At 44.8% G+C, this 14,967-nt stretch overlaps 1 protein-coding gene across 2 annotated transcripts in view; it reads left to right on the top strand.

The window, feature by feature from the left end:
* The window catches only part of NUP155 (nucleoporin 155), a 546,729-nt gene that overhangs the window by 50,103 nt on the left and 481,659 nt on the right, over positions 1-14,967 (top strand). The gene's annotated exons all lie outside the window — the stretch shown is intronic.

The raw sequence follows: 14,967 nt of genomic DNA, 5'->3' as shown, positions 1-14,967 counted from the left end.
CTGTCATGCTAGTGCACCTCACCTCTGTGCTTAGGCAACTGCACTCTGAAACAGGCGTTGTTTTCAGATTTCAAAATCTGCTGTTACCATCATATGCTTACTGTATTCCTTTACACATCAGAAATCCTAGAGATAACTTGTCACTCATTGTTATTTAATTTTTGAAATATAGTCTCCTTTTGAGTTTAACCCATAATCTTTTGTTCTTCCACCCCCTTCCAGCCGTCCACTGGTGCCTGGCTGCCCCGAGATAAAGATGCACTGTGTAGAGAAAATTCTGGCAAGACAGTTTTGACTTCAGAAGTAAAGTGTGGTGTGTTAGAATTCCCTTTAACTCACAGGTCCTTACACCTTGAAGAAGATTATGGTTAGTTGTAAGCTATGTCCCTCTTCCCCTCATTAAAACCTTCTTTAAGGTGGTAAAAATACTCATGGTCAGGCTTGCATGGACTGGAAAACTGTCCAGGGTAAAGTTAGAAAATGACCCTACAATATAAAGTTGCAGGACTCGCAGCTCCAGACTTCGAATTACATTATTTATGTGCACAAGGCCCTAGCTAGCCCAGTGGGTAGGGTGCTGTGTAGGTGAAAGGTAGGACATATGTCTTTATGTACTACATGTCTTGGTAGTGACAAACAGCCTATCCACTTTCTAACTACTGTGAGTGCTGCCTCTCTCATAGGATTGCATTGGAAATACCCTAACATAAGTGGTATTATCTAATCTAAGACGGGTAGGGTTGGCATGTTTGGTATGGTTGTAATGGTAGTGAGAAATGATGCTTAATGGTTTAGGTGGATTTTTATTACCATTAGATAAATGCCACTATTAGAAAGTGAGCATTTCTCTGTGCTTATGACCCTGGTGTATTGCATCTTGCCTCCAATCCATGTCTGGGGCACAGTGACAGTTGGACTTTGCGCATACTATTCAGACAAGCTACACAAGGGGGGCTGGAGGTGTCACAAGAGTGCATCTCCATACCGAATGGTCTTCCTGGGCTGAGAAAAGGAGAGGCATGGGCACAACTGCATTTGTAAAGGCTGTGCCCTGGCCTCACACAAAGGGCTTCTTAACCCCCCCACTGATGTCTGGAGCCAGTGCTGGAGGAGAGAGGAGACATTCCTTGAACTGGTTAGTGCTGGTTGGAACCTCTTCTCCCACTTTTGTGGAGGCTGTGCAAAATGAGCTTAAGTACAGGGGGCTGTCCCCTTCATTTTTTGTGCACTTTTGGATCTGGGACTGAACATCTATCAGGAGGACTGCTGGACGGCAGCAAAGGACTCATCTGGACTGCTCTTCTGTTTGTTGCCCTGCTGCCTGGTGTCTGCTGGGTGGTACAAAGGACTCATCTGGATTGCTTTTCTGCCTGTTGCCCTGCCTGCGAGCTGCTCCCTGACTTTGGTTCCCCTGAGCACTGCTGGACTGTCAGGGGAAACCACCCCCACCTGCCTGAGAGTGCTGGCCTCTTCTGTCTGTGGCCTGCCTGACCATTTGTGCCCCAGTGTTCCCCCAGAAAGCCCACGAAGTGAAGGGTGCTGGTTTTGCTTCTGGTTTCTACAGGGATAACGCATGAGGAGTGCTTCATTCCCAGCCTTGGTGCAGAGGAGAGCGTAATTAGAGTGCTCCTGATTGGACTATTTTCAGCTTGTGAAGAGCGCTTTATGACCTCGGCGCGTGTACAGCCTCTATTTTTTGCTACCTCAGGTACAGGTAAGCACCTTTGTGTCCCCCTGTGCCCTCCCCCTGTTGCAGGTAGAACAGAGAGGAGCCCGCCGGCAGCCTCTCTGTGAGCTCGAGTGAAGCACTCCCCTGTTGCACAAGCGGGCCCTCCGTTGTGCCGGACAATCACTGCCGCAGCCTGAGGCAGTAGATGCCATGCTGGGCTTGCGCACCCTGTCGGGTGCAGCTGTGCTGCACGAGGGAGCAGGAGTGGTCCCAGGACTGTGTCGCCGGGCAGCAAGGAGGGACCTGCCATCTATGCTGGTGCAAATGTCACCTCGTGAGGGGTCCGGCCGCAGTCTGGGAGGCCCTGGAGAGTTGCAGGACATATTGGTGTTAGTGCAGCATGAAGGTAGGCCCACAGTGACCAGCCGCCGCCCTTCTCGGAAGCGGGCGATTGGCTTGTCTTTGGACATATGTGGGGAGACCATGAGAGATCTCCCTGTCAACAGAGAAGTTCCGAAGTGAGGTTGGACTGAAAAAGGGATTCCCTTGACAGTTATTGGAGTACCGTAATCACTGTAGTGGGCATGCAGGGGCTCCTGCGGCCACCATGGACGTACAGGCTCTTATTTAGGGGATGATTTATGAGCATCACTGATAGGATAGTGAGAACCATTTCAGGGATCGCATAAAAGGTGCGGAATCTCTGACTTGTGTGTTCATTTTCCGACCTGCAGACTTCCTACCCTGATAACCAATTATGTCATTGTGTCTTGAATTACCAGGACAATAAGCACATCTCAGGCGTTGCACTAGGTCTTCCAGACATATTTCCAATATAACATTATTATATAACATAGGTGGTAACGATGTTCCTATGACGTGCTAGGTGGAAATGTTCCCTTTTTTTGTTCATGATGATGTGTTGGCATTCCTGAGAATGTTTATTCTGACTTGTGCATTATTGGTGATAATGATGACCTGACTACTGCCTGTGTTGCAGGATACCAGTAACCTACTTGTTTACCTGACTACTGCTTATTTTTGCAGAGTACTAGTAACCTGTGTGACGTTCTGACAACTGCTTGGGTAGCAGGGTATTACTGATTTTTGTCAAGTTTGGTATAATGATGTTTAATGCATTGCAGTTTATTTTCATGTACCTTGTTGTGTTTCCTTTCTGGTGTGTTTATTGTGTAACGTTGTAGGAGGCTGGCCTGGCTTATAGTGGGTACCTGATGGTACTTACACCTTGTGCCAGGTCCAGTTATCCCTTATTAGTAGATTAGTAGTGATCTAGCAGCTTAGGCTAATAGAGGTAGCTATAGCAGAGCAGCTTAGGCTGAACTAGGAGACATGCAAAGCTCCTACTATACCACTTATATCATATAGCACTATATCATAAGAATCACAATACTCAGAGTTACTAAAAATAAAGGTACTTTATTTTAGTGACAATGTGTCAGAAATATCTCAGAGGATATACTCCCTTAGGAGGTAAGTAAATTACACAAAATATACACACAAACCAAAATCAGTTAAGTAAACAGTTAGAAAAGTAGTGCAAACACTGCAGTATACCATAGGATGCAATAGGCCTAGGGGCAACACAAATCATATACTAAGAAAGTGGAATGCGAACCACTTAGGGACCCCAGGCCTAGTGTAGTGTGTAGAGGGTCGCTGGGAGTGTAAGAAAACACTAAGGGTGTCCAAGATACTCCAACCCAAGACCCTGAAAAGTAGGAGTAAAGTTACCCTACTTCCCCAGAAACACATTAAAGTCGTGATAGGAGATTCTGCAAAGACAACAACTGACTGCAAAGCACTGAAGACGGATTCCTGGACCTGTAAAGGAAGGGGACCAAGTCCAAGAGTCACGAAAGTGTTGGGGGGAGAGGGGGGGGGGCAGGAGCCCACTAAACCCCGGATGAAGGTGCAAAAGGGCTGCCTCTGGGTGGAAGAACGGAAGATGCCAGGAACTTCTCCTTTGGTCAGAATATGTCTCACGGCGTGCTGGAGGATGCAGAGTTGTTTCCTCGCAGAAAGCCTTGCTAGCTGCACAGGTCGCGGTTGAAGAAAATGTTTGCTGGCTGGGCCCAGGAAGGACCAGGAGGTCGCCACTTGGAGGAGGAGACAGAGGGGGCGCTTAGCAGCACAGAGCCCCCGCAGAAGCAGGCAGCACCCGCAGAAGCACTTGAACAGGCGTTCAAGAAATCTGAGCACGCCGGTCGTCGCAACACTACAAAGGAGGGTCCCACGAAGTCGGTGGTCAACTCAGCGAGTTGAGCAATGCAGGATAGAGTGCTGGGGACCTGGTTATGCTGTGCACAAAGGATTCCTTGCAAAAGTGCACTGAAGCCCTAGCAGCTGCAGATCACACAGTACACAGGATTACAGTCTGGCGTGGGGACCTCCACCAAATTTGGACAGAAGGACCACTGGACTGTTGGGGCACTTGGATCCAGCTCCTGTGTTCCAGGGAGCACGCTCGTCAAGATGAGAGGGGACCCAGGTGACCGGTGAAGCAGAAGTTTGGTGCCTGCGTTAGCAGGGGGAAGATTCCGTCGACCCACCGGAGATTTCTTCTTGGCTTCCAGTGCAGGGTGAAGGCAGACAGCCCACAGTGCATGCACCACCAGGCAACAGTCGAGAAAGCTGGCAGGATTAGGCGTTACAATATTGCTGGTAGTCGTCTTGCTACTTTGTTGCTGTTTTGCAGGTCTCCTGGAGCAGTCAGCGGTCGATCCTTGGCAGACGTCGAAGAGGGAGATGCAGAGAAACTCTGGTGAGCTCTAGCATTCGTTATCTGGCGAGAAACCCACAGGAAAGACCCTAAATAACCCTCAGAGGAGGATTGGCCACCTAACCAGGTAAGCACCTATCAGGAGGAGTCTCTGACGTCACCTGCTGCCACTGGCCACTCAGAGGCCTCCACTGTGCCCTCACACCTCTGAATTTAAGATGGCAGAGGTCTGGGACACACTGGAGGGAGCTCTGGGCACCAGCCCTGGGGTGTTGATGGACAGGGGAGTGGTCACTCCCCTTTCCTTTGTCCAGTTTCGCACCAGAGCAGGGGCTGGGGGATCCCTGAACCAGTGTAGACTGGCTTATGCAAGCATTTCCAGAGGCTGGGGGAGGCTACTCCTCCCCAACCTTTAAAACCTATTTCCAAAGGGAGAGGGTGTAACACCCTCTCTCAGAGGAAATCCTTTGTTCTGCCTTCCTGGGACTGGGCTGCCCAGACCCCAGGAGGGCAGAAGCCTGTCTGTGGGTTGGCAGCAGCAGTAGCTGCAGTGAAAACCCCAGAGAGCTAGTTTGGCAGTACCCGGGGTCCATGCTGGAGCCCCGGGGATGCATGGGATTGGCACCCCACTACCAAATTTGGCATGGGGGGACAATTCCATGATCTTAGACATGCTACATGGCCATATTCGGAGTTACCATTGTGAAGCTACATATAGGTATTGACCTATATGTAGTGCATGCGTGTAATGGTGTCCCCGCACTCACAAAGTCTGGGAACATTGCCCTGAACAATGTAGGGGCACCTTGGCTAGTGTTAGGGTGCCCTCCCACTTAGTAACTTTGCACCGAACCTTCACTAAGTGAGGGTTAGACATATAGGTGACTTATAAGTTACTTAAGTGCAGTGTAAAAATGGCTGTGAAATAACGTGGACGTTATTTCACTCAGGCTGCAGTGGCAGTCCTGTGTAAGAAATGTCTGAGCTCCCTATGGGTGGCAAAAGAAATGCTGCAGCCGATAGGGATCTCCTGGAGCCCCAATACCCTGGGTACCTAGGTACCATATACTAGGGAATTATAAGGGTGTTCCAGTGTTCCAATCAGAATTGGTGAAAATGGTCACTAGCCTGCAGTGAGAATTTTAAAGACCGAGAGAGCATAAGCACTGGGGTTCTGGTTGGCAGAGCCTCAGTGACACAGGCACCACACGGAACACATTCAGGCCACAAACTATGAGCACTGGGGTCCTGGCTAGCAGGATCCCAGTGAGACCGGCAAAAACAAACTGACACACAAGTAAAAATGGAGTAACATGCCAGGAAAGATGGTACTTTCCTTCAAACGTGTGCTGTGTTGTTTACACATTGCCTCTGGGATAAGCCTGACTACCAAGGGGGTGAGCAGGGGTTATCTTGGGTGTGTAGCCCTCTCGCCCTGACTAGAGTGGTCAGTTGTACCTGGCTTAGGTGTATACCCCAGCCAACCAGAAACCCCATTTCTAACACTAGTGTTTTAATATTAATGCAGTAACTGAGTTGATCAATTACGTATATTTAGCCATGGTGTTCGTAAGCCTATTCATGTTGTTGTTTTCCACTGTTTAATTTCAGCTGTATGAAATGTCCTACCTAATAATAAACGTGTGGTGTAACAGACATCAAACTGGTTACATTACTATCCTGTCTCCCTTATACATTTCGTTTTGTTTGTCTGTAGTACTGAAAACCAACACAAAATTAAAAAATAAATAAAGTAGTCTCTTAACGTGACAAAATCCCGTGTGGTTCTGTCTCAGGGTATAGCTTATTAGATCTTGATTAATACCAGACTGTACCTGGGAGGAAGGTGCAACATATGCCCTGGGACCTGAGAATATTTTAGGAAATGAATTTGCATTTTTTTAGGTTACCTGGAAGCTCAAGCTATTTAACAAAGTTATATATGCTATCCCTGGAGTGGTTTTCTCTTGCATTTTGCCTACGAAGTAGAGTTAGTTTGGTAACTAGAAAACTTGAAGTCTTAGAATGGGAAGGCAATATAAAATAATCTTTTGTTCTTTTGATAGATATAGATGTGGATAGTGGTTGGTTATTGGTTGTATTAGAAGGAAAACTTTCTATATAGACTGTCTCCAATTTTAATTCTGGCTGAGGGCATAGTGAATAATTTTATATTACTTAAGTGTCATCTCATGTCTTGTTTCTGTAGTAGGCGCTGATAGAAATGTAGACTTTCCTGGCAGTAAGGTCTGAATAATCCATTTAATTTCCTGCAAACGGAGTTCCATGCCTAAAGTATGCGGCGGAGGATTAGTATTTAAGGGACTGAGTTGGCTGGGGGATAAGCAGGCAGGTGTTCTCAAGCTTCAAGAAAGACAAAGTTCTCGGATCGAAAATATTCTATGTTGTCTTTCATACCTTTAGAATAAGGTGATGGAGTTTTCTTTAGGCCTGCCTCGCCTTCCAGTTGTAATGATTTCAGATTTGAAGATGTGCATGAGGATGTGGTTTCAGAACTATCATTGTTTTTTAGCCACAGTTTCCTAAGCCTGTGTTGATTCTTATAGACATTTTAGAGCTCGGTGCTAGATGCCTTTTTGTCTTTTGTGTCCTAGAATATTTCAAGGAATTGCAGGCTATTTCTGGGCTGCCTAACCAGACTAGTGGCCTCATTTAGAACCATTGGTTGTTTGGATTAGCCAAGAGACGTGGAAAAATCATAAAAGCTGTGGGTGCTTACAAAATTGTCTAGGACCTGATTCAATTGGCTGTTGCATAGGGGAATGCAATGCAATGCAATGAGTGGCCAGGAGCCAAGTTGACAAATCATAGTACTGAATGTGTTTGATATATGGCCACATAATGCAAAGTTGGAATAGAGAAAGCTGAACAACAAGCTAACTTCGCTGGTCTGTTTGTTTTGTCTATATTTGAGCACATGATGTGAAGGTTATTGAATTGTGAAGTATTGTGTTTTAATCAGAAGTGTGCTTTTACTCAGTTCAATGTGCTGTTTACCTGGTATTCATCAAATAAATTTGAAGGTTACGTGTGCTATGTTGCCTTATGAACATATGGTAGTAAGGCTGTGAGCATCGAGATTCAGAAGTCTAACCAACTTTTAAGATGCCATTGAGACCTGTTTAAGCAAGTTATTTGCCTCTCATTGCCACCCTTCATCTTCCATGTTACAGAGGAGACTGGGAATTATTTTATAACATTTGCAAAACGTATGCGTATGTACCAAAGCTTTTTGGGCATATTTGGATATCAGGCAATTTATAGCAATGCACATTAGTTAAATATAAATTGACTAATTAGAACAATTTAAAATTCCATGAGTACTTCCCCACCAGAAAGACAGTGGAAGATAGTAACATTATTGCAAAACGATGGCCAACGCCCTTAAAGCTAGTTGTAGGAAGTTGGCTCTGTATATACAATCTCAAAGTGAGAGATAGTGTGCAGAGAGTCCAAGGGTTCCCTTTAGAGGGTGATAGTGGCAAAATTAGATAATTCTAATGCTCTACTTTGTGGTAGTGCGGTCGAGCAGTAGGCTTATCAGAGGGTAGTGTTAAGCATTTGTTGTACACACACAGGAAATAAATGAGGGACACACACACTCAGACTTAACTCCAGGCCAATAGTTTTTATATAGAAAAATATATTTTCTTAATTTATTTTAGAACCGCGAGGTTCAAGATTTGAGGTAAGTACATAACATGCAAGGTACTTCACACAGGTAAGTACAGAACTTTGATTTAAAACAGTAGTACATACAGTTTTGGTTATAATGGCAATAGGTTATTTTAAAAGTGGACACTGCATAAACCAACTATTCCTGGCGGAGGTAAGTTTGGTTAGGTTTCTCAGGTAAGTAGAGCACTTACACAGTCCATCTACTGGGCATAGGCAGCCCACCGTTGGGGGTTCAAGGCAACCCCAAAACCACAGCACCAGCAACACAGGGTCGGTCAGGTGCAGAGGTCAAAGGAGGGCCCAAAACACATAGGCGCCTTTGAAGACCAGGGGTGCTCCGGTCATAGTCTGCTTACAGGTAAATACCTGCGTCCTTCGGGGAGCAGACCAATGGGGTTTTGTAGAGCACTGGGGGGGACACAAACGAGCCCACAAAACGCACCCTCAGCGGCACAGGGGCGGCTGGGTGCAGTAGGCAAAGTAGGCATCGGGTTTGCTTCTGAAAGCAATGCAGGGACCCAGGGGTCACTTAGGCGATGCAGGCAGGGCACAGAGGGGTTTCTCGGGCCAGCCACTGACTGGGCTAGGAGAAGGGCTGGTCACTCCTGCACTGGTAGGTGGTCGGACTCCTTTGTTACCAGGCAGTCGCGGTCAGGGGGAGCCTCTGGATCCTCTATGCAGGCGTCGATGTGGGGGTGCAGGGAGGTCGACTCAGGGTGTCCACGTCGTTGGAGTCCCATGGGAGTCCTCTCTGTGGTGTTGGTTGTCCTGGACTCGAGCTGGGGGCGTTGGGTGGAGAGTGTGAAGTCTCACGCTTCCGGCGGGAAGAGAGAGTCTCTTTAAAAGTTGCTTCTTTGTTGCAAAGTTGTTGCAGTTTCTGAACAGTGCCGCTGGTCCTTTAGGTGTTTGACAGTCCTCTGAGTCCTCAGGGGTCACTGGTCCCGTCGGATGCGTCGCTGTGCAGGTTCTTTGAGTCTGGAGACAGGCCGGTGGGGCTGGGGCGAAGTCAGTTGGTGTCTCCGTGTCTGCGGGGCTTTCAGGTCAGCAGTCCTTCTTCTTTCTTCAGGTTGTAGGAATCTGATTTCCTGGGTTCAGGGTCGCCCCTAAATTTTAAATTTAGGGGTGTGTTTAGGTCTGGGGGGCAGTAGCCAATGGCTATTGTCCTTGAGGGTGGCTACACCGTCTTTGTGCCTCCTCCCTGATGGGAGGGGGTGGGGGTCACATCCCTATTCCTATGGGGGGAATCCCCCAAACTCAAGATGGAGGATTTCTAAAGGCAGGGGTCACCTTAGGGGTTGTCCTGACTGGTAGGTGACTCCTCCTTGTTTTTCTCATTATCTCCTCCGGACTTGCCACCAAAAGTGGGGGCTGTGTGCTCTGGGGCAGGCATCTCCACTAGCTGGGATGTCCTGGTGTGCTGGAACAACAGGCAGGAGCTTTTGAGGATCACCACCAGGTGTTACAGTTCCTGCAGTAGGAGGTGAGAAGCACCTCCACCCTGTACAGGCTTTGTTCCTGGCCACAGAGTGACAAAGGCACTCACCCCATGTGGCCAGAAACTCGTCTGGTTGTGGCAGGCTGGCAGAAACTGGGCAGCCTAGCACTAGGAGTCGGACTGGTATTCAGGGGGCACCTCTAAGATGCCCTCTGGGTGTATTTTAGAATAAATCCAACACTGGCATCAGTGTGCATTTATTGTGCTGAGAAGTTTGATACCAAACTTCCCAGATTTCAGAGTAGCCATTATGGAACACTGGAGTTCGTAATTGACAGACTCCCAGACTATATACTCTTTATGGCTACCCTGCACTTACAATGTCTAAGGTTTGGCTTAGACACTGTAGGGGCATAGTGATCATGCAACTATGCCCTCACCTGTGGTATAGTGCACCCTGCCTTAGGGCTGTAAGGGGTGACTTACCTATGCCACAGGCAGTGAGAGGTGGGCATGGCACCCTGAGGGGAGTGCCATGTTGACTTAGTCATTTTCTCCCCACCAGCGCAGATAAGCTGTGAGGCAGTGTGCATGTGCTGAGTGAGGGGTCCCCGGGTGGCATAATACATGCTGCAGCCCTTAGAGACCTCCCCTGGCCACAGGGCCCTTGGTACCAGGGGTACCATTTACAAGGGACTTATCTGTGTGCCAGGGCTGTGCCAATTGTGGGAGCAAAGGTACAGTTTATGGAAATAACACTGATGCTGGGGCCTGGTTAGCAGGGTCCCAGTCATAACTGGCATCAACAAAAGGCAAAACGTTAGGGGGGGAAACCATGCCAAAGGAGGCATGTCCCTACACTAGTGTATGTTTAAAAATATTCCAATTCAGTCCAATTGTGAATGCTTTGAGAGTGGTAATGAAAAAGATTTAAAAGTGTAAGTTTATCTCTTTCCATTGAATAAAATTCAGATTTGTACTTGATTTGGTTATGGAATGAGCTAATATTTCTCTCTTTCTGTACAACCCACCTTTTAATTAATTTTCCATGTCTGTTAAAGCCGCAGAGACCTTTGCGCGTTTTTTGAAGATGGAAAAAAGCATAGGCATTATTTGGATAAAAAAGTACATGTTCTTACCTAGCCCGAGAGTAAGTGTTGTGTGCATTTAGTCATGTGTCTCTAAGGTTCCTTAAGTGCATTAACTACTTTGATAGAGCAATGCAGAGTAGGGGTAATAATTTCCTTAGGTATTGGCTCTTTCTATTGGCGATCTTTTTAATTGTGTTTGTTTTCTTGAGAAGCAGATTTCTGTATGTAAGGGATATGTTTTTTCTTTCTTTATGACGTTGATGCTTTTTTGAGACTTGTGAGTAGGTACGATGAGTACGGAGGTTAATTTTTTATTTGAATTGTTAGGTTAAGATTTGTATAATACTGTTTTACTGTAAGGTAGCCTGTAAAGTACCGAATCATTAGCAGAGCTGCTAACTGACGGAGTATTCATTGAGGGGGTGATCTGGTTTGAAGATTTTGCCTAAAAATAACATAACTATTTCAAAGGTACAAATAGATTGTCAACTTGGTCCTGGCTTGTGCTGCTAAGAAGAAGATGTAGCAACCAGCCTTTGATTGTCTAAAATCTCAAGACAAACTACTTGGCTAAAGTGGATCTTAGCTTAGTAGGCATGGGCAGTTTGAATTTAGAATGCAGTTAATAGGCCTTATTTACAGGTTTGTCAATAATGTTCTCTTATCTATAGGCAGACAAAACAAACACTAATGCAGTAACAAGCTCAACAATCAAAGCCTAGAATAAGTCTTTCAGCTGCAATCTTCTATATCCTTATAAAAAAAATAAGAGAAAGCTACTTTTTTGATGGAGTTAGTCTAAATCAATTGAATTTTTTGTCACTGATTGAACTAGAATTTGGGATTGGGGGGGGGGGAAATTCCTCAGATTGCTTGGCTGCCAGTCCTCAAACCACTTTTTGGTGGAACTATTTTCAAGCAGGACCCATGTTTTCTTTTTAGGAAACTAAAGAGCAGTTGTATTATTCCATTTGTTGACAGCTATACCAGACAGTCCTGGAATATTATGGTTACTCATTGTAGTGACAAAAAATTTGATGATATAGTGCATGCTACATGATATACTCATGTCATAAAAAGGAATCCAAAATAAAGAATAAGTCAGACCAATGTAGTTAAATATACATTAAACAAGGTTGAACTTATAGATGACCCCTGTCGAACCCACTGGTCTATTGTTTTGAAATCAGATCTAAAAAATCCCAGTTTACTAGCTTTACAAATTTCTGCAAGATGCTGTCCATTGTGCTATTTTGTAATCTCGACTAAAGTGTGAAATTCTGTTACGAAAACAAAAAGAATGGTTTCAAAGCCTACATTGAGATTTTTGGACCCTGCTGGTCATCAAGATATTACTTTTAGGACAACGAGCTCTCACTGACCAGTGGTGGCGTACTTCAACGTTGGGCTGTGTTCCTTGTTGGGTTGGCGCCGCAATGCCAAACGGGCCCCACAGTGGGGCTGTTTACAGGCAGTCTTTTTTGTCGCATGTTAAACCAAACTCTTTGGGAAGGCCCCTTAGGATTTTAGGTGATTTTAACATTCACATAGCTTTCCTGACAAAGTAGATTAGGTATTGAAAGGCCCTGAAGAAGTGCAATTGATCTTTTTTAAGGGCAGTTAAGACACAAAACTTGTCGACTAGAAAAGAGGATCTTGGTATCATAGTAGTTCCAAAGGTACATTAATCAATGTTTTTATCCCATTTACAGAGGGCCCATGAATAAAACAGACCTAGAGGAGACATTTAGTTAATTTTAATATCTCTTTTAGACTAGTCTACAGAGTATTTATTATTGAAAAGCAGCAGTGGTCCCGTTAAGAAACATGTCCTACATTTTCTTAAACCCAGTTAGGGAATGCAAACACATGGATGGTGGTCTGCTGTTCCTGTGGGCCACCATTATTATGTTTGTAACCAATCACAGTGCATAACAAGTAACAACCCGCCTAATTATTTATTTGTTGGGTCATTCTGCGATCTCCTTGTGACTGGAGATTCAGCAATGCAACCTAATAGTACATAGGCAGCAGTGCAAAATTACAGAAAGGTTGCAAACAGCTGGGACACTCTACACCAGTTGTCTTCAAACTGTTTAATGCCGCGCCCCCCCAGTTGAAAAATAAAAATCTTTGGGCCCCCCTCAGAATTTTTCACAATTATTTTAGAAAGATGGCAATGTTTAAATATGTCTAAACCTATTTAAACATTGCCGTGAAGTACTGTTACCTTTTTAAATCTGCAATAACATGCTTCTGCTTAAAACAAAGGCATGTTATCTGTATAATATTTCTTTTGGCCAGCGTTTGCCCCCCTCCCATTGGATCACTTGAGGCCCCCTTAGGGGGGCCCGCCCCCCAGTTTGAAGACCTCTGCTCTACACCGATAAACAGTGTATCTAGGTAAAGATTAATTTGTAGAAAGAAAGAAATGTGTTAATGTGCTTCTCTAGAATTTTAGTAGGAAGTGGAAGTTGTGATGTAGATCTTTAGCTATTAACTAAGTTTTTAATCCACTCATTCAGAATGTACCACTGGAAATGTTACATAATTCAGTAAAATGACCTCTCATTTGCCGTAATTACAGGGTGGCTTGAGATAAGTGTAGCAGTATTGTTGTGCTTCTGGTTTTTAGGCCCACACGCAAATCTAGCGATTAAAAGTATTTGTCACAGGAATGTGGGCGGTACTTATTGGGTACAAATCTGCATGTGGTGTCCCCTTTCAAGGTACAGATCTGTTTCCATTTAACACCTTCTCTGAGAAGTTAGTGAATTGAAACTGGGGCTTTGGAGTAGAGGTGAGGAGGTTGTTGGTGTACAGTAGTGACTGAAAGTTTTTTTTTATGCTCCTCCAGCCATTAAAGAGGTATTAAGCAGAGGCTGTGCAGGTCAAGGCTGGGCAGCTTCTTGTAATTTTACTGGTTTAATTCTCTTGCCTGTAAAATTATTTCCAGTGTTGTTATATTCAGAAAAACCATGGTGCAGAAACATTTGGCTGTTTACAATTGGGCAGAGTGGGATCCCACCTGTAAATATCTTCCTGCCCAATTTGTAATCTTGGCTATTGTGTCAGTGCCTCAGTGAGGGACAAGTGATGAACAAACTTGAGAATGGAATCAGTTTTAATGGTTGAAATTAAGCCCTGTTTTATCAGCATTTCTTCAGCGGAGAATAGAGGAGATTTGATAGTGTCCCTGGAGGTTCAGTAAGCCAAGTCCTAACCTGCTGCCCAGCAGCAGCAGGGATTGGACTAGAGGAGCAAATTGATATAATTGTATTGTGGAAGAGGAGTGCTGAACAGTCACTAAACTTTTGTATGGTACTGTTCCAAAGATTGCAACTAGGATCATTGATCACTGTAATTGCACACTGATGATCTGTATTTCTTATCAGCATAATTAACTTAATTTTCTTTTTCACTGCTGAGTAATAAATGCATGATACTGTCATGGGTTCCTTTTAGTACCTAGGTTGGGCACCCTTATTTTAGATTTAGACCCATAGCCTGTGCCCTTTCACATACTTGCACGTTTTAATTAATTTCTAATTTTATTATATTTTAGCACAGCTCACTTTTCAGCTTGTTGTTTTTATATTTTGATCAACTGCCTTTTCTGAGAAGACATAGTTATTCGTGTCCTACATTTTATCTGCACCTCTCCACGCATTTCACTCTGTGCCATGTTCAAGGATGCCATGTTCGTTACATGATATTCTAACACTTTTTGCCGCTCCAGGAGTTAGGAGACAGCCCTTGTCCATAGACATGTTATCACACCAGACCTGTTCTTAGGCATATATGGTATTTATTTGGCAAAACATGGTATGCTCTACTGCCATTCTAGCTATGGCCGTCAGAGGACGTACTCTATTCCATTGAGAGTTTTGCTGATCTTAGTCCTGACCTTTAAAACAACTGAGAGTATTGCCAGCAGATAACAGACAGACCCTTATCTGCTTTCCTGCTCTGGGGTCTGCACTCCTCTCTTAGGCTGAGATAGACAGAGGGGCTAACTTCACTATGCTCTCAGGTTTTACACATTAGAGCTTTAGGTTGGAGTCATTAGACTTGATAATCATACCAGGATGGTAGGATTGTTCATTTCCTTTACTGTAATGGTAACCATAGTCACTGTATTATGTCTTATCTGATTAATCATCACAGCACACACTTTTTATAATCAAATGCAATTATTTCAATAAATTCATTGAAAACTATACTGAGTTTCTTCGTTTGCCTTGGTATGTGTGTGACTTAGTGCAACTGAGAGAAAAGGTATGACCTGTTCAGTACGATTTTCCTGAGGAGTGAGATTGTCTTATTTTTA

The sequence above is a fragment of the Pleurodeles waltl genome, chromosome 1_1 (assembly GCF_031143425.1).
Source record: "Pleurodeles waltl isolate 20211129_DDA chromosome 1_1, aPleWal1.hap1.20221129, whole genome shotgun sequence".
NCBI classification, from domain to species: domain Eukaryota; kingdom Metazoa; phylum Chordata; class Amphibia; order Caudata; family Salamandridae; genus Pleurodeles; species Pleurodeles waltl.
Note: the sequence above shows the minus strand (reverse complement) of the source record. Positions and strands in the feature narration are given on the sequence as shown.